The following is a 21,338-nucleotide window of genomic DNA, read 5'->3' on the forward strand; positions in this document are numbered from 1 at the left end:
TAAACAGAGGTCGTACAAAGTCTTCAATTTAAGAATTTCAAATCAAAGAAAGAAATCTCCATGGCGTCTACTAATCTTTCCAGTATAACCAACGGTCATTGTTTTGTCTCTTTGGAATACCAGGGACATTTCTATGGGAATGTGAAATTTTTTATCCTGTCAGGTTTGTGTTCGGACTTGATTTTAGGTCATGATTTCTTGAACAGCATAATGGAGTTCAAATATCCTTCAAAGGTTCAAAGCCTACTTTCTCCGTTTTTAGTCTCACTGCTTCAAAAATCAAACCTGTTTTTCTTTTCAAGAATCTTCTTCCAGAAGTCAGACCTATTGCAACAAAATCTAGACGGTTTTCATTACCTGCCAAGCAATTCATTGACTCTGAGGTTCAGAAACTTCTTGACGAGGATGTAATCGAACCATCTGATTCTCCATGGCGATCGCAGGTATTGGTGACAACTACCGAAACGCATGGTTGTGGACCATCAATCGCTTCACTCTACTCGATACATATCAACTTCCAGACATTAATGAAATGATTGAAACAAATTCAAAACACAGAGCAGTAATGCCAAAACTCCGGTTTCACCGGAAAAAACTCCGGCCTGGAGCAAAAAAATCTGGGCTCCGGGCAACTTCCGTCAAATTCCGGTGAGGTCAATTTGTTCCAAGGATCCCCCCACGACCCCCCCCCCCCCCCGCTCCAACCACCACATCATCATCACTGTCACTAGTATTTCAACCATCATCACTACCTCTACTACTGCAAACACCACCACCACATCATCATCACTACCACAACTACCATCACTATTACAACCACTACCACTACATCACCATCACTACAACTACTATAACCACCACCACCACATCATCATCACTACCAATACTACTACAACCACGACACCACATTATCACTACCACTACTAATACACTACCGCCGCCACATCATCACATTTACCACTACTACTACAACCACCACCACCACATCATCATCACTACCACTACTACTACTACTAAACCACCACCACATTATCATCACTACCACTACTTATACAACCACCACTACCACATCATCATCACTACCATTTGTACTACAACCACCATCACCACCACATCATAATCAATACCACTCCTACTACAACCATCACCACCACATCATCACTACTACTACTACTACAACCACCACCACCACATCATCATTACCACTACTACTACAACCACCACTACCACCACCACCACTTCATACTACCACTACTACTGCAACCACTACCTACACATCATCATCACTGCAACTACCACTACTACTACAACCACCACTACCACATCATCATCACTACCACTATTACTACTACTACAACCGCCGCCACCACATCATCATTACCACTACTACTACTACTACTACTACTACTACTAACTACTACTACTACTACTACTACTACTACTACAACCACCACCACCACATTATCATTACCACTACTACTACAACCACCACCACCACATCATCAATACCACTACTACTACAACCATCACTACCACATCATCATCACTACCACTGATACTACTACAACCGCCACCACCACATCATCATTACCACCACTAGTGCAACCACCAATACCACATCATCATCATCACATCATCATCATCATCATCATCATCATCATCATCATCACTACCACCACTACTACAACCACCACCACATCATTATCACTACCACTACTACTACAAGCACCACCACCACCTCATCTTTATCACTACCACCACTGCTACTACTACAACCACCGCCACCACATTATCATCACTACCACTGCTACTACAACCACGACCACCATATCATCATCACTGTCACTGCTACTACAACCACCACCACCATATCATCATCACTACCTCTACTACTACAACCACCACCACCACATCATCATCACTATCACTACTACTGCAACCACCCACCAACACATCATTATCACTGCAACTACCATTACTACAACAGCCACCACAGCCACATCATCATCACACTACCACTACTACTACGACCACCACCACCACATCATCACTACCACTACTACTACAACCACCACCACTACATCATGATTACCTTTGCTACTACAACCTCCACCACCACCACATCATCATCACTACCACTAAGACTACTACAACCACCACCACATCATCATCAATACCACTACTACTACAACAACCACTACCACATCAAAATCACTACTACCACTACTTCACCATCACCATATCATTACAATCACGGCCACAACAACTACTACTACTACTACCGCTATACCACCACCACATTATCATCACTACAACTACTACTTCAACCACCACTACCGCTACTACTACATCAACAACCAGTATCACATCTTCATCATCATTACTACCACTACTACAACAACCACCAATACCACATCATCCTGACTACCACAGTACTACAATCTCTACCATTAGGTTTTGGCGCTTTACTTCATTTGAAATAAGAAAACTTGGGGATTGTATTTGGCAATGTGTTTATGTATCAAAATATAATTTTAATCAGTTATCTATTTAGAACTATACAATATGTAAACACAATGCCAAATACCATTCCAATTCCTTTTTCTTGTGTGCGGAAATTCTTCTTTCGGCATTGCATTCCTACGAGTGGTGTCTGAAATTCCTGTGAGCCAACTTTAAAGTTGACGTCTCTGCACAGTGTCTATAGCACCCTCGATTTGCAAAGTGCTTACCACCAGATCCCAATAAAAGACGAGGAGAAACTGTATACGGCTTTTGAGGCCAGTGGAAATCTCTACCAATTCAAGCGAATTCGCTTTGGAGTCACGAACGGAGTGGCTTGCTTTCAGCGTATCATTGATTCCATTATTCGAGATGAGAAACTGAGTGACACGTTTGCTTACTTAGACAATGTGACAATCTGTGGCAGAAATCAACAAGAGCATGGTGAAAACCTTGTGAAATTTCTCAGGTGTTCCAAAGAACATATTGTAATATAACATTCAATGAAAGTAAGACAATCCAGTCTGTTAGACAAATCAAGTTGCTTGGATTTCAAGTCTCCAAAGGTTGCATTCAGCCAGACCCTGACCGATTACGGCCACTGAGAGAACTTTCAGATCCTCACAATATCAAATCTCAACAGATCGGATTGGAATGTTTCCATACTAATCATCCTGGATCCCTCATTTCTCGGATAAAATACACCCACTGGTCCAAAATACCACATTTCCATTGTCAAGAAAGACCAAGGATTCGTTTGATTTTTTGAAAAAGGAAATTGAAAACAATTGACCACAACGCTCCTCTAGTTGTAGAATCTGACGCTTCTGAAATTGCAATCGCAGCAACACTAAATCAAGGTGGACGTCCTGTGGCTTTCTTTTCAAGAACTCTGAACCATAGTGAAAAGAAGCATTCTTCTGTTGAAAAAGAGGTTTACGCTATTGTGGAATCCCTTCGAAAGTGGAGGCACTATCTTCTTGTGAAGCATTTCAAACTTGTGACAGATCAGAAAAGCGTTGCCTTTATGTACGGAAATTCTGCAAAAGGAAAAGTGAAGAATGATAAAATCCAAAGATGGAAAATTGAACTGTCTAGCTACAGGTATGACGTAGTGTATCGACCTGGAAAAGACAATGTAGCGGCTGACGCATTTTCAAGGAAGTTCTGCTTATCTACTGGTTCAGATTTAGAAACTTTAAAAGCCCTTCACGACTCACTCTGCCACCCTGAAGTTGCAAGAATGAAACATTTTGTCAGGTCAAAGAATCTCCCCTATTCCGTGGATGAAACACGAACAAACTGCAACAACTGTAAGGTTTGTCGTGAGCTGAAACCTTCATTCTGCAAACAGGCCCAGGGCAAAATTAAGTAATCTCATTCCAAGCCAAAGACAGAAAGCAATTGAAAAACAAATATAGGAGGGTAGAAGACATAATAAGTACCTCCTTGTGTAAATGAGGAGTGATAGAGTATTAGTGTGTAATCCACAATGCGATTTGATGGCTTTTATGTTAAGCACACGCAGTGGGAATCGCCATTGCATTTCTGTAATTGAACAAGACAAGATTCACTGAACGCAACGCCGGTGAAAACTCTTTTCACAGTTGTGTAAAAGATGACGGATAAAAGGAAATCGAATTGTCTCACTCTTGACTCTGCGAGTTCACAACAAGGGGAGTAATAATTATAATGTGACTTTTATCAAGACCAGCCACATTTACCTCCCTCATATTCTTCCTCATATATCCTTTATAAAAATACTCAACACGGAAAACTTGAAACACGGAAATCTCGAACAAATAGGCGCTGTCCCGGCTTGTTCGAGATTTCAGTGCTCGAGTGAATATCCAAAGGAGAATACATAACAAATAATACATAACAGAGAGATGATTGACAAGGGGAAAATATAATTTCTCAAAACATTTGACGGTTTCCCTCTCAGCTAAGGACTCTGACAAGGGCCAGGACAAAACCAAGCAATCTCCTTCGAAGACAATGACAGAAAGCAACTCGAAAAACAGATAATGAGGGGATTGAAGACACAGCGTCACTCCCTGCCCAGAGTATGAGGTCAAAGTACCCCATCCAATAACAATAATTTTAAATTATGTCTTTTCCGTCACGACATCATAAGACATCTTCGCCTAGGCATTCCGCGAAGGAATATAAAGAACTCATCAAACATGATTTCTGATGTCAACAGGAATCACCAAGTGAGCAAATTAGGGGTTAATAATCTTGCTCAAGGAAAAAGACGAAAGTGCCTGAAGCGGAACTCCGACCCGGGTCCTTCTGGGTCGTAGTGCAATGCCTTAACCCCCCCCCCCCCCCCACTCCCCCATGATAATAATAATAATTAGCGAGGAAAACTCAACAGATTTGAAGTATCTGCGTTGAAAATTGGCCATTTTGTCAAAGGAAGACATAGGTCTGGGGTGCATCGTCACCTAGAGACTGAAATAGGGTTTAATGTATAATTCTGGTGCTTTCCCTATTTGTAGCATTATTAATCAATCAAGGATTTTCATAGAAACTAGCAAATGACTTCATGAAATAGGGATAGGTTTTGTGACGATACCAACTTAATTATTGGGTTGCTTAATGCTGAAAACAGATCAGAAGAGTAGAACATAATTTACCTTATGTGACAATATTCGTGCTTGGCTTGGTGTGTATTGTGAAATATCATTATTAATTTAAAAACATTGAGGTAAACTTAGACTATCTCTCTCTCTCTCTCTCTCTCTCTCTCTCTCTCTCTCTCTCTCTCTCTCTCTCTCTCTCTCTCTCCTCTATCTATCTCTCTCTCTCTCTCTCTCCCTCCCTCTGTCTCTCATAATATTATATATATATATATATATTGATTTGTTCCCTTTATGGAGCGTGCAGAAAAATTGTTTCTTTTTATATTTTTATTATTTTTTTTTTTTGTTAGGAAAACAAAAGACTTTTTTTATACAAAAGTAGGACTGAAAACATTGTGAAGTTAAAGACACATGGATTACATTTTTAAAATCGGTTTCTTTATAAATTAAATAATGATAATATCAATGATACCTAACAGTAACGGTGTTTATATTAATTCTAGAGAATATTATTATTAATAATAATAATTGTTGGGCAACTTCGTATGCAGTTTTATTCCTCTTTTTAATTGTATTCAGAAGTCGATTTCGACAATTTTTAGTTGACATCTCTGTTGTCCTCTGATTGTTTGTTGTTTCTCCTTCCTCTTTTAAATATGAATATATATTCTTTGCTTGTTTATTCTAATAATTGATTTTTGCTCTTTCTTTCAAGACTTATATAAATACAAATGTACAAAATGCATCAGCATCACAACAACTTTTAAAAAAGGGGGGGGGGGGATTAACCCATAATATGTCGATTCTGGCATTTTACTCATTTGATCAGTCTTATTGTATAATATGGTGGGGGGGAAAATAGCATTTTCCTGGAGGGACAGAATAACATTAAAAATTGTCCTTTATGAATACCATGTTCCTTTTTATCAGATACAATAAAAACAGTTTTTGTGTACGTCAATGCACCATCGGGGGTCCCGATAACTCAGTTGGTAGAGCACTCGCTTCATACGCGAAGGGACCGTGATTGATCCCGGGCAATATCCACGAAACGTGCTCAAAGCGCTTTACAAAGCATCCCTAACCAACAGCAACACATAAAATGTAGAGCAAGACACGAAGACTGTTAGGTGATATTACAATTTTTTCCACCATCAGACAGATCTGTTAACCTCCAGGTACTCATTTTACACCTGAGTATGGTGAGAAATGTGATTAAAAAGCCTTTTCCATTGACTCAACTAAGCGCCCATCTAGGCTCAAAAAAGGACCTTCTGATCCAAGAGCGAGTGCCATAGTCATACCACAAGAGCACATAGCCATAAAAATATGCGGGCGAAGTAGCCGAGTGGTTAAGGCGTTGCACTGTGCCCCGGAAGGTCCCGGTTTGACGCCCGCTCCAGGCCTCGATTTTTTTCCTTGGGCAATATAAATAACCCCCAATTTGCTCACTTGGACAACATGTGTGATTCCTGTTGACATCAGACATCTTGTTTGATGAATTATCTATATTCCTTCGTGGAATGCCTAGGCGACGATGCCTTATGATGCCGTGGCGGAAGAGCATAATTGTATTTATATATATATATATATATATATATATATATATAATATATATATATATATATATATAATATATATACGAGGGTTGATCAAATATGAATTGCCTTGACTATCAATATTAATAGGAATCATTCGATTTGCATGGAATTATCAGTAAAAAGTTTTCAATTGCTCATCATAAGATTAAATCCAAAATATTGGAAACCTCCAATATTCACTGTTCACGTTGATGAGCATTGAAGCATACCTACTAGAAACTCAACTCTGTCCAAGGGAAGCTCTAACGCATAAAAGAGGAAAGAAAAGGAACTGTGTATTCAGTCCACCGGAAATAACAATATTTTAAAAGGACCAAATATCGTCGATACTTACCTTAGTCAATACTGGCGACATTGATGCTTAGCCTATTGTAGGTTAGGCATCATCATAAATGGACAGGCATAAAATTTATACCAATTTGACGGCTTAATAATATCATTTACAGCGTTTTATTTACTCTCGGAAAGTCTTGATTGAGAGTTGCTCGAAATCGGCGCCCGAGTTTCTTACAGTGGCTGCCAGACCAATTTCACCAAAATTACTACACAGAGAATAATGCTTCTATAATTAATTTTAAATTGACATTTATATCTATTTTTAATTTTTCCGAGTCCGTTAGAATTTTTGTGATTATCAAAACCGATGATTTTTCCAAGGAGATCAGAGTTTTAGTAGTGTTTGCCCAAGTAAGTTTCAATTTGGTCACTTTTCACATCGATCACTGGTCTAGACCACGCCTCTACCCCCCCCCCCCCCCCTGCCCCGGCAGTATTGACTTTGTCTTCTTCAAACATCCTTTTCTTTCAAAATCATCCCTTGTCCTTTGTCTTGTAGGGCTAGTCTATTGTTCATTGTCTATCGTGTCTTGTAAAACTAGGATATGTTTACTGGTATCCTACTTCTTCCATTCTACTAGCCCTAAAATGACCTCAATGAAATCAATAAGGGCCATCAAACCTTTAAAAACAATAGAGTCCTTAAAAGAACAAGAGTCATCTTCCTTAACATATATATCTATTTTTAATGTTTCCGAGTCCGTTAGGGTTTTTGTCATTATCAAAACCGATGATTTTTCCAAGGAGATCAAAGTTTTAGTATTGTTTGCCCGAGTAAGGTTCTATTTGGTCACCTTTCACATCGATCACTGACCTCGAGCACGCCTGTGTTTTTGAATGGTATTGGTATCCCATTTCTTCCTTTCCACTAGCCCTATCTATCTTTAACTCTCTCCATCTCTCCTCTCTCTCTCTCTCTCTCTCTCTCTCTCTTTTCTCTCTCTCTCTCTCTTGACGCTCCCTCAAACATATTCAAGACCCTTTAACTATAAAGTTGTTCTAGGAACTTTTTGTATTCTTTTTTCTTTTTTTTTTGTGTGTGTTTTTTTTTTGTTTTGTTTGTTCGTTTTTGTTTCGGTTTCGCCCCTGAGTCATATTGTTCCGTACAAGGAATGCACAAGGCAATCAATTTTGACGTCTCACTGTGTTCTGATTTAAAATAATAATATTGAAAGTGAGTAAAAGTAAATCAATAAAACTTCTCAAGTCACCAGGAATGGTGTCAACGTGTTGAAGTTGAAAATTAAGAATTTTTTTACTGGTATCCCATTTCTTCCTATCTACTAGCCCTATCTATATATCTATCTATATTTGTAATCTCTCCCACCCCCACCCTCTCGCTCTCTCTCGCTCTCTCTCTCGCTCTCTCTCTCTCTCTCTCTCTCTCTCGCGTCTCTCTCTCTATCTCTCTCTTCTCTCCCTCTTCTCTCTTCTCTCTCTCTCTCTCTCTCTCTCTCTCTCTCTCTGACGATCCCTCAAACATATTCAAGAGCCTATAACTATAAAGATAACATTTTTTTTGTTTTGTTTCTTTTTTGTTTTTTATTTTGTTTGTTCGTTTTTGTTTCGTTTTTCTCCTGACTCATATCGTTACGTACAAGGAATGCACATGGCAATAAATTTTGACGTCTCCTATGTTCTAAATAAAAATAATAATATTAAAAGCGAGTGAAAGTAAATAAATAAAAAAATGTTAAATGTCGTTCAAATTTCTCAAGTGACCAGAAACGGTGTCAACGTGTTGAAGTTGAAAATTAAGAACTTTTTGCCAAGGGAGTACAAAAAAAAAAGAAAGAAAATATTATGCCGAGAAAGGAGCTCGAACACCTAACTCACCCCACCCCGGTTACACTTATGCTGTGCAAAAACAGCCGGCCACCTTGCTTTCTCGCGCTCGGTCAAACAGTTTAGTCCGTATAATTATACGAAGTGGTTATTTGTACTACCACTACAAATAGCGAAAACTACCGCTTTTCACTATTTGTACTCCAAGAACTCTTATGTGTTTAAAGTTGCAAACCACCGCTCCTTTACCTATTTGTAGCTACTCCCAGCACTCTTATGCGTTTAAAGTTGCATTTGTGAGCTTTCAAGGACCAGACGACCAGCCTCCACTTTTCGCGGTCTTTCTTTGAGAAGTGTGAAGCAAAAAAAAAAAATGGCCCTCTCGGTAAACGAGACATTCTCATCTTTTCTCCAATTTGAAAACATTCGAAAATGAGAATAATGTACTTTTTATTAAAAAGTCAACAAAGAAAGTAAGTAAACTAGATACGACATTTTTTTCCTTAATTAAGTGGCAACTCATTTCTCGTCATTCTCACTCTAACTCTATCAACTAAGAAAAGAAGAGTACACCACCTCAAACATTTGTCAGTTCATATCTTTGCTTTTATGAGGTATATTTTCATTTTGAAAAGTTCAAAGTGAACAACTAAATGACGCCGATTCAGTGGTGTATTTGGTCTATCTTCATGTGAATACATATTTTATTATTGACTTTTCCAAAATTCCAATAGGTCATTCATTTGTATGTCGTGATCTATTTTTTCTTGATTTCAGCTGTCTCAGCTCTAAACTATACTTTTCTTTCTCAATAAATAATTCATTTTCTGTTTGCAATGTATTACAGAGATGTTGATTTACCACATGTAAAAATTTCAAAGTTGGATCTGAAGCTGTTTCTGAATTATACGTGATTATACATTGGGATGCTGTGCTTTGGTCACATTTTTTCCTATTAAGCTATATATAGAGATTTTCCACCACATAAACGGTCATAACTTTTTAACCAGTTGAGACAGAGCGATAATTTTTCACTCTAGTTAATGTTTCACTCCCCTTTATTTTTCTACGCTAAATTAATACCCATAGCCACTATTTTGAAAAATTCTTGCAAGTGCTACTAAGAGGGTTGAACTTGAACCTGAACATGCTCCTTCTTCTTCTTCTCCTACTAATAACTACAACTAGATAGGTACTACTCCTCTCCTGAATGATCGGAACCGTTTAAGAAGCTAAATTACGGGTTCCACCGGCACAGCTCTCTAGACTTCCAGTCCCACAGTGCCCAGTATGGGCGGGAGACCTTACCCCCGATATTCCTCGAGCCTCGAGGTAGTTTCACTTTATAATTGTTTTAGCTTTTGAACTGTGGATCTTTTGTCAAACGTTTTATTTTAATTTTTCAAATTTAGTAGCACTTTAAAGGCCTGCGTTAGGTATCGCTCTGCTGTACTGTAACTGTAAGAGCGTAAGAATAACATGGTAAAAGTACCGTAAAAGTATGCTGATGAAAATGATATTGACAATGAAATTATAAGAAGAAGAACAATAGAACTTATAAACAAATCAATAAAGAAGCTTTAAAAAAATGAAATTTAAAAGAAGTAAGAAAAGACTGCCTCAAGAAGTGAAAAAATTGTCCCTGTTGTTGAGATGTGAAGTGGACATAATCGTGTCTGTTAAGAATTAGAAGAAATGAAAGATGACACTTTTTATTTTAAATGTAGATTGCACATTAGCAGAACACTAAAAAAAAAAGTAAAGAAAGAAAATCCAATGTGGCAACTTGGTTGCTAGTGAAAAAAGTAAAATTACTCCGCTCAGCATTGCTGCTGGTGTGATGTCTTGTGTTAGTTAGGTGTCACTATGTTAGAGTGATATCTTGTTACTTCATATTTTCATTTTAAAACCTGTAGAACAACTTGATTGATTTGTAAATTTCCTTATATGACCATTGTTTTAGTTTTCCGCAGCCATTATAATTCAATTTGAAATATTGAAAGGTACTGGAGAGGAGTCTTAGCGGGTTGTTGTTTTTTTGTCTGTTAGTTTTAGTTATAGGTCATAGTGCAGGTCCAAGTGTTGGAAATGTACAAGGTTTTATTTTTTATTTTAAGGTTAGTTGAAGGAATACTTTCCTTAGCTCAACGAACGTGCAGAAGACCTCCCCTATTTACTACTTACTACTACTACCCAAGTACTAGTGCTAGACTACTTCTTCCGCCACCTCACTCCTAAACGGACTGACACCACAGGCAACTGATATTATCTCTCTCTCTCTCTCTCTCTCTCTCTCTCTCTCTCTCTCTCTCTCTCTCTCTCTCTCTCTCTCTCCTCTCTCTCTCTCTCTGAGTGTGTATCTGTCTGTCTATTTCTGCCCATCTCCCCTCTTTTTACTAATTAGTTTGTCGGTGTTTGGCAAATTCTCAAGAACAGCCAAGATATATGCGGCTGTGTGGCACTCACTTCCGATTGGAGGTCCTGGGGTCGAGCCTGGGTATCATGTGTATGTTTCCTATCCGCTAAGAGCGTTGTCTGTCAGGAAGTCCTGGGGTCGAGAAAAACATCGCCTAACGTTCTACTTGTTACGTTTGCTGCTAGGCATGGATCCTTTGTAAAGTGCTTTGAGCATGTTTGGTGGATATTGCAGCTTATGAAAGCTCAATTCTTTTTTAAATATTTATATATACATAAAAAAGATGCAGGATGATGACGGGCATGCGCTACTTTATGATGTAGTATAAACCATTCCTAATATATGATTTTGCTAAATAGGCCTACACTCAAATTTTACGAGTGTATCTGGTGGCAAATATTAGACACTCGTTGCCACTGTGATTTTGATGAAACTTGGCTTATCCACAGATACATGAATTTTCCTAATACGGCTTCAAACACGCGATCTGAACTTCAATTTATAATGAAGTAATTTTTATCAAATGACAGTTTGATTGAATGTGACAAGATCCTTTTACTTAATACAATTCAATTTAGTGTGGTCTGTAGTTGTTTGCCTAATATTAGAATGATTAGATTTTGAATTTTTATTGATTTTAGATATTGAAAACAACATGCCTTTGGCTTTCCATTTGTGCCATTCAGCTTTTGACCTAGTCCCTGATTTGAGTACCACGTCACAAATTTAAGTTCTTCGAGAAAACTCTCGACTTACTCTCTTATTCTTCTAACTTATAGACCTGTAAATTCTCAGTCAATTAACTGAAATCAGTCAATTTGTCAAATTCAAATATTTAAAAAAGGAAAGAAAGAAAGAAATAAAAAAAAAGAAAGAATTCACAAATCGTAGTCGAATGACCGTAATCCACAACGCTACGCATAGCTCATGGGGACCGTTTATATTAACGATGTATAGATTGCCAAGACAAAGCGACGCTTTTTATAAAAGGCGTGTCTGAACACTTCCCTGGGTATTTTCACACATCCTTCGTTAAATTATTTTTTCACTTTCCAATCCGTCGTGATCCCAACTGTAGCCAATTTTAACTGAGCCACCGAGCGATAAATTTCACTGTTTCATCCAAGCCAAAATTGACCACATTTACCCTTCGAGTCATAAAGTAAATTGCGAATGCCGCAAGTCCGTTATGTAGACATCTTCAAATCGAAAGGTAGGATAGATTGCTACAAGCACATTTCGATTCAGGGTTGCCAGTTTGGCATTTTAAATGCCAGATTCCAAAAATCTGGCATTTTTGAAAACCGTTTGGCATTAGAAAAATCATTTGGCATTTGGCATTTTCATTTGGCATTTTCTTTTCTTGTATATTATACTTCAAATGACACCTTTTCTTAATTATTTCTAAACGCGTAAAAACAAACATCTTCACATTTCTTTTTCATTCTTAAAATCCAACCGTGGTGTAGTGGTTTAGCACTCCACTTAGTAGTCAGTAGGTAAATAATTACCCCAACAGGAAATTTAGTATAATTCAAACAAAAAAAAAACAAAAAACAAAAAAAAAAAAAAAATAAGAAAAAGAAAAGAAAACACGCAAGCCACCAGGATATGATAGTAAATTGTCTATCAAAGGTGAGTATTTTTCTTAGTGGGGGTGGGAGTCAACAGACTTTGGCATCTTTTTGATTGTTTTGGCATTTTTTGAGTCTTCCCCTGGCATTTTGTTGAAAAATAATCTGGCAACCCTGTTTCGATTGCCTCACGTTGTAAACAAACTGGTTGACCGTTTCTTCACTGATTGAGTACCTGATCATAAGGAACAATGGTAAGTAGCCTAATTAATTCCCGTGCAAATCAGGACGTTTTCTGGCATTGTTTTGCTCAAGCCCAAGCGAGCTTGCTGTTTTGTGGCGATTTACCTTCATTTCGATTCTTTGTATTTTTCCGCTACGCCTGCCGAAGTTTCTTCTTGATAATTCACTTCTACTTAATAATTCAGTGTATTGGCCTGAAGTCATATTTATTAAAGTGTTTTTTTTCTCTGTCGTTTACTGATTAAAAATCAAGTTTGCTCATTGCTACATTATTCTAATGTTCTCACAATGGCTGAGCTGTTCGTGGATCGCAATTCAGACTTGTCGAGCATCGATAAAGATGTGAGTCCCGTGAGGAATAAATTCAATTGGTCATGGCTAGAAGTTAAAGATGATAATGGTGATTATTTTTCTATGTCAAAAAAATTACAGAGGCAGGAATATGACTTTGATGAAGTCATCTTTACCTATATGAATGACATGCTTATTTAGCATTCCTTCTACATCAAATTATGGAAGTCGAACTTCCAGTAAGAAATAACACCCACTATTTTGATATGGCTGTCATTATTCCCAGACGCCTGTCTGGGGATAATAAAAATTCGTTATCCCCAGACAGATGTCTGGGGATAACCAATTTTTGTTATCCCCAGACACCTGTCTGGGGATACTATCCCCAGACGCATGTAGCAAGTGGGCAGAAAGATTTTATGCAAAATGCCAAACTAGGCGTGAAAAATACCAAATATTCTGGAAAAAATACTAGTGGTTGTGTCCCAAAACAGTTAATATATCAAGTGATATTTAACACAAGATGAAAGTAAATAGTGATCAAATGTCAAATCCAGCTCTTTTTAAAAAAATATTTTAAAGCAAATGGATCAATGAAATTTCTTTTGTTACTTTGATCTGAAAACGTCAAACTGGCAATTCGACTTTTTATTTTCAACCAGGAAGAAAGTTGTTAATCATCAAATCTGTTCATAGTCCACCAACCATTTAAATTTTCATAACCTACCAACCTGTTAACTTTATTGATCATCTCTTGTTTCTATAATTTGCTCATTCTGGCCACAATTTTGGGGGCGACCGGGAATAATTTTTATGTCGCGGACGAATTCCTAGGCCATGGTGTTGTTCGCCCCAAAGCCCAAAGCCCACACCTGCTATTTTCCTGTCTGCTTCGCACAAGACAATACAATTTAGTATCACACGTCCACAAAACTAGATCCAACAACATTTTTTATTCGAATCAGAGATGAAAATAACTACCAAAACAAGGAAGCAAAAATGGTGGAAATATGTTTAGCTCATATATGATGAATTTAAAATATTCCGATAGCGGTGTGAATAGGCAGCTCAGTGGGTAAGGCCACCTTTCATTTTACTCCTTTTAGCTGCACAGATTCGACCCAGTCGCGACCGACCCCCCCCCCCCCCCCCCCCACTCATTTTTTTTTTTTTACTTTTCTTTCTTTCTTCCCAATCGATATTCATTGTTTTCACTTTTGTTACGAGTTCCGAGCAAGAGTTTTTTTTTAATCAGTTGAATTTTTTATTTCTCCGATAATATTATTTCATTATTTAATTTGCTCTAGATCTATTATTGTTTTTTTTTTGTTTTGGTCAATGATGATAATAATAATAATAATAATAATAATAATAATAATAATAATAATAATAATAATAATTGTAATATTTGTTATTATTATCACTATTACCATCATAATCATTATTATATTATTATCAATAATAGTATTATTTTTTATTATTAATACTCTTATTATCATACTATTACTATTATATTATTATTATTATTATTATTATTATTATTATTATATTATTATTATTATTATTATTATTATTATTATTATTGTTAACACTATTCCCTGCTCCGAGGGAAATCTCTCTTTTTCTTTTTGTTTTTTTAATATTTTGACCTAAACCTTAGAGTTTTTTGTTTGCTAAACCTTTATGTAAATGTTCCGTTTCTGAGCATGAATTTCTTAAATTGTTTTTATTTTTAAAACAATTATTGTTTTTATTTTTTAAAACAATTATTGGTTTTTTTTCTCCTCTATCTGACCATTTGGTCGCTCTCTGAATATTTCTATTTGTTTGCTTTTTAATTATTTATTCTTTTTAGACACTATTTGAGATCGGAGTGGGGACGAATATATTTGCTAGTAACTAGAAAAAAAAAAAAAAGAGAGAGAGAGAGAGAGAGAGAGAGAGAGAGAGAGAGAGAGAGAGAGAGAGAGAGAGAGATAGTTCAATAATAATAAAAAAAAGAGGTGGGGGGAGGATGGGTGGGACATTTATCCCTTTCAACGTTCTGTAAAAAGAAGACGGAATTTTTTTTTAAAAAAAAAGTGACGTTACCAGGATTCGAACCCACAACGTCGATTATGGTCAAAGTTCCAGGGCAGACGACTAAACCATTCGGCCATGACACCCACTTCGAAGTCGACGCATATTGTGTATATGTAGTAACAACTGATTTTAATGTTGGTTAATTTTATGTTTTTATAGATATTTTATTAACTTTCCTTATTTCTATGTGCATCTGGAAACATTCCATATTCTGGAATGTGGATAATTGTTTAAAAGAGCGGAGTTTCAAATATGCGTCTGGGGATAATGAAAATTCGTTATCCCCAGACAGGTGTCTGGGGATAACAAATTTTTATTATCCCCAGACAGGTGTCTGGGGATAATCACAGCGATTTTGATATATTGTATTTATCACTCTCCTCTCCAATGATGCCCTTATTTTTTAAAAAAATAATTGAATCTTCAGTTTGTCGAAGAGTTTCAGTCAATTTTTATAGAGCTCATTTACAGGTCTAGTCTAACGTACTGAACTGTAACACCTTTGTCTCAGTTGGAGAAAATATTGCAATTTTTAAACTTAATATTTAGGTATTTATGTTATGATCTTTTATATTATTCCGTGTTTTTCAGCTTCCATCATATCACCCTGAGGAAAGTTGGCTAATTTATGACTTTTGTGTCTATGAATGCAAGCAGGGCAAAAAGCAATTGACTTCAAGCAAAGGAGTTCGCCCTAGCCAGAGGTAGGAGGTTGTTTTTGGACGGGGGCAGGAGGTGTTTTTTTACTTTTACATATTTAAAAAAAATGAAAATATTATATGCACAAGGTTATAATATTTCAGAATAACTCGGACGTAAATTATCACCATCAGCTTTTCTATCTTGATTGCCAAGACAATTTTAATAAAGCAATCAAACTGATTCTGAATTTTAAAACATCCAGAGGAAGAGGCAATGTGTGCCAATCTGCAGCTCATTTACAGTCTTCAGTGGGCGGGCTGCACGATGTAATGCAGCAAGACAATAGTTCAACTATTACCAGAACAGTTTTAAAAAGTGAAAGACTTGATTTGTTCATTAGTATCTGATTGCACTGGATTAGTATTATTATTGAATGTCTTATTAAGATTTATTTTCAATTGCTCTATAATCTGCATGTTGAAATCCTTCACAATTGAGTTATGCAAGTGACAACGCTGTTAATATTTTATCATACTATGTTGTGGATAATTTTATTATTTTGTAATAAAAAGTTTTTCTTACCATGCAGGACTCTGAAATTAATACTGGCTTCTGAGGGTTACAGGGGGTAATCACCACCATGAAAATCACCCATGTGATAAATTGGTAAGACTCATTCATTTTATACTTTTTTCCATCGACATTTTGTCCCTGTAGTTTTTCGCTGCCGAAAATTTTACACTTGACAGCAATTAATCGCAAATTCTATTTTAGTCGCAATTAGACTCAATTTTTTTTATAAATATGTATTATTTTTTCTTTTCTTGTTACTTTATATTTTCAGTACTTAATTGTCCCTCCCTTTCTTGTTACTTTATATTTTCAGTACTTAATTGTCCCTCCCCCCTCCCACTATTGAGTGTAATATATAGTAATAGATTAGTTAGGTAAATGCACTGTTGACACCAGGACCAAATGTTTAAAGGACAACAGCCATTCCAACTCATATTTTATTACGATACATTCAAGGTGGCGCACTGAGATGGAGAGATGATGACCAGCTTGTGACAAAATTGACTGTTCCAGAATTTGTATTTTTTTTTATTAAAAAAAAAATTTCTTGGAAGGGTTCTGGGCAGAGAGTTCACATTTTTCTATCCCTTATATTTGTTTTCCCTTTCCGTGTTGCTCCCTGTCTTTGTTATGGATTAAGATTGCTCATTTTTTTACTGGTCCTTGCGGGGGGTCTTTAGTTGGGAGGCAGACAGTCAAATACAGTACCTTTCTTCTTGAGATGATTTTTTATACTGTAAATCATCTCTCTGTATTTACTGTTATAGTTATGGGTTTTGAATATTATTGCATTATGTAAATGTTTTAGCAGGATCCTTTGCTTGTGTCTCGGTGAGACTTAAGGTGCTCGTGAAATCTACTGTTCCCTATTTATTGAATCAGTCACCATATCATCATCCTTTTTATAGTGTTGCAAGCGCTATTAAGTCCTGTAAGACAATATTAGCAGATCTAGGTGGTGGTATTTTTTTGGGTCTTTTTTTTTTTGTCTTTGTTTTTTTTTTTGTTCCAGATAAGGAATATTAAGATTTGATGGTTGTCCATAGACTTTTCAAAATAAAATTTGACTTTGACTATGAGTACGATGCAGTTATAAGTGCTTGATTTCTGAGGACTAATTATAAATGGTGACCACTCTATTGCGTTTTTGTATACCATGAAAATGTTACAAAGACAATGAAGCGACGTTTTTTGGGAATTCTGCAGTCATTCATTTAACCCTAGAATTTGATGAGCGCCTGTTGCATTTTAGTTCATTCAAGTATTTTAGAGTGACAAACAACTCGTGCATTATGGGTTTATATGCAGATTTTTGTCTTTAAATTGTCAAAAAAAATAAATGCTTTTTTTTTGTTTTGTTAGCTGGCAGGTCTGAATTGAATGCTATTGCATACAATTTTGTACTTTTAATCTTTTTCTTTTTACATTTAGCCATCCTCACTTTATCCGGAGAATCGCCTGCCCCTCGTGAATGAGACAGTGAAGGCTATGGCTAAAACAAAGGTGTCCACAACCCAACTTAGGCAATACATTCAATCAAGCCAAGGATAAAATGTGTTGCCTAAAGATGTCAAAGATTTGCAGCGGAGATTGTTCAAGACTGATATTGACAGGATGGACGGTGAGACGGTACAGGAGTTACTGAGAGAGATAGAGGAGGAAGGAGGTGTAACAATGTTCAGTGTGAATGAGGATGGTGGTTTTGAGTATTTGTTTTAAGTAACTGGAAGAATGAGGCGTGATTTGAGTTTTTTGTGATGTGTTTGTTATAAGTGCATGGATGCAACATACAAAGTAAATCGATATTTGTATCCACTTGTGAATGTTATGTGCATAGATGATGAGGGTCATGGCGGGCGAAAGACTGGAGATCCATGACCAACCTGTAACTGACATTGTACCAGTATGACGTGTGACAAATACACAGGAAGGACGGTATCGAATTGTATCTTCAGTGACAAACAGGATCAATAACTTGTTTCAAGTTATGGGAGAACATCAGTTTCTGCAAAGAATCTCCCAGTTGGAACAGTTTTTGACTCTTGTCTCTGAAGATAAAGACTTTGACATTGTTGACATGACTGACTTAATACAGACAAATCCCTATTCTAACCCTCTTTCTGACTTTTCAGAGACACCAGACATTGTAAATGCACGTACTGACCAGAGACCACAGACATTATAAATACACACTCTGCCCAGACAGAGACCACAGAAGTTATGGACACACAAACTGACCAGACAGAGAGACCACAGACGTTATGGACACACAGACTGACCAGACAGGGACTCCAGATAACAGAGACATGCGACCATAAAGATGCCCTTGACACGACAGAGACAGTTAGACTGCGAAATTTTTCAAATGTGACTCTACACAGGAAATTTCATACAGAATTCCCTTAATACCTTTACTCATTGTCCATTTGTAAAATTTATTTTCATGTAATAAACCACCAAAAAAGTAAAATTTTAACGTGGGTGGGGGCTGTCACGTTACTGTAGAACGACCTTAAGTCTCAATGGGATATTAGCTTTAGGCAACCACGAGTTAGTATTTTTCAAACCTGTTGCTATGCTATCTTGTGATGATAACGTCTCTCAGTCGCCAAACGTCACTAGCTATCCTTCACATAATGCAGGGTTGATTGTGTGAAGTACGTTTGGGGCCGGAAGATAGCAAGGCATAGTGCAGACTACTGTACTGTGTCAGTCCGTGAACGGGTGACCAATTCATAGTACAGAGAAGGCAAATCTGTTACTATATGTCCCAATAAAAATATAACACAGAGAAGGCCGAAACTGTGTTATACAGGCCGGTACAGAATAAAACAAATATAACACAGGAGACCAAACACTGTGTTGTAGAATATCAAAATTTCAAAAGCTGGTCGGTCAGTGACGAAATAAAAAGGGACATTATAAGTCGTAATATCACATCTCATAAAAGAGTGTGATAGTAAAAAGGTGCCCGTTAACAATTGAGTCGGTCAAGTCTCTATCCAGATTCAAAAGGATAGTGCAAAGTCCTGTATGTAAAACAAATTTGAGAAGCATGGTTGTTCTCAATACTTGTTGGGTCGTGATCGTATAGAGTGAAGTAGTGTTCATGCTACACATCTTCACGAAAAATCAGAGCAATGCTGTGTCAAGATTACAGAGGGGCAAGAAGACAAGATTTGTTTGTGTGTCTTTATATGTTACGGAATAGGTACATTTTGGTTGTCAAAACTTTCATTTTTATTTTGACATTTTCTTGATCTTTTACAATAAAATTATAATTTAATTTAATCAACAGACTTGTTTAATAATTTAAAGATATACTTTTGTGGGGACCTTTTGTAAAATCATTAGTCCGATTGTAGTTGTAAATTTCTTTATATTCTAATGTCATAAAATCAGTGACACCACTGGATTCCTACCAGCGCTTTTAGTTGCTGAGTCCCTACCACCAGCGCTATTACTCACCCAGTCCCTACCACCAGCGCTTTTACTCATTGAGTCATAGAGCTTTTACTCACCCAGTCCCTACCACCATGCTATTACTCACCGAGTCCCTCCCACCAGCGCTTTTACTCACTGAGTCATAGAGCTTTTACTCACCGAGTCCCTACCACCAGTGTTATTACCGAGTCATAGAGCTTTTACTCACTGAGTCCCTACCACCAGCGCTATTACTCACCCAGTCCCTACCACCAGCGCTTTTACTCACTGAGTCATAGAGCTTTTACTCACCGAGTCCCTACCACCAGTGCTATTACCGAGTCATTGAGCTTTTACTCACTGACACTGTCCCTACCACCAGTGCTATTACCGAGTCATTGAGCTTTTACTCACTGAGTCCCTACCACCAGCGCTTCTACTCACTGAGTCATAGAGCTTTTACTCACTGAGTCCCTACCACCAGCGCTATAACTCACGAGTCCCTACAACCACCCTTTACTCACCGAGTCCCTACCACCAGCGCTTTACTCGATCATAGAGCTTTTACTCACCTAGTCCCTTCCACCACGCTATAACTCACAGATCCACCACCAGCGCGTTTACTCGAGTCATAGAGCTTTTACTCACCTAGTCCCTACCACCAGCGCTAAAACTCACTGAGTCCCTACCACCAGCGCTTTTACTCTTCGAGTCCCTACCACCAGTGCTGTTACCGAGTCATAGAGCTTTTACTCACTGAGTCCCTACCACCAGCGCTATTACTCACCCAGTCCCTACCACCAGCGTTTTTACTCACTGAGTCATAGAGCTTTTACTCACCGAGTCCCTACTACCACGCTATACTCACCGAGTCATAGAGCTTTACTCAACGAGTCCCTACCACCAGCGCTTTTACTCACTGAGTCATTGAGCTTTTACTCACTGAGTCCCTACCACCAGTGCTATTACCGAGTCATAGAGCTTTTACTCACCCAGTCCCTACCACCAGCGCTTTTACTCACTGAGTCATAGAGCTTTTACTCACCGAGTCCCTACCACCAGTGCTATTACCGAGTCATTGAGCTTTTACTCACTGAGTCCCTACCACCAGCGCTTCTACTCACTGAGTCATAGAGCTTTTACTCACTGAGTCCCTACCACCAGCGCTATAACTCACCCAGTCCCTACCACCAGCGCTTTTACTCATTGAGTCATAGAGCTTTTACTCACCGAGTCCCTACCACCAGCTCTATAACTCACCGAGTCCCTACCACCAGCGCTT

General features: G+C 37.6%; 1 long non-coding RNA gene across 4 annotated transcripts; it reads left to right on the top strand.

Moving 5' to 3' along the window:
• The first annotated feature begins 9,116 nt into the window (after positions 1 to 9,116).
• LOC144961589 (uncharacterized) lies at positions 9,117 to 19,921 on the top strand. Of its 4 annotated transcripts, none has more exons than XR_013643212.1 (4): positions 9,117 to 9,285; positions 16,010 to 16,122; positions 16,650 to 16,726; positions 18,065 to 19,921. It is a non-coding gene; the product is annotated as an uncharacterized LOC144961589 (long non-coding RNA). The 4 variants fall into 4 exon arrangements; XR_013643213.1 differs by lacking the exon at positions 9,117 to 9,285 and adding an exon at positions 12,610 to 13,056; XR_013643214.1 differs by lacking the exon at positions 9,117 to 9,285 and adding an exon at positions 13,073 to 14,411.
• Positions 19,922 to 21,338: the final 1,417 nt, after the last annotated feature.

This window comes from Berghia stephanieae, unplaced genomic scaffold (assembly GCF_034508935.2).
Source record: "Berghia stephanieae isolate SIO BIC M18660-M18661 unplaced genomic scaffold, UCSD_Bste_1.3 scaffold32, whole genome shotgun sequence".
In the NCBI taxonomy this organism is placed as follows: domain Eukaryota; kingdom Metazoa; phylum Mollusca; class Gastropoda; order Nudibranchia; family Aeolidiidae; genus Berghia; species Berghia stephanieae.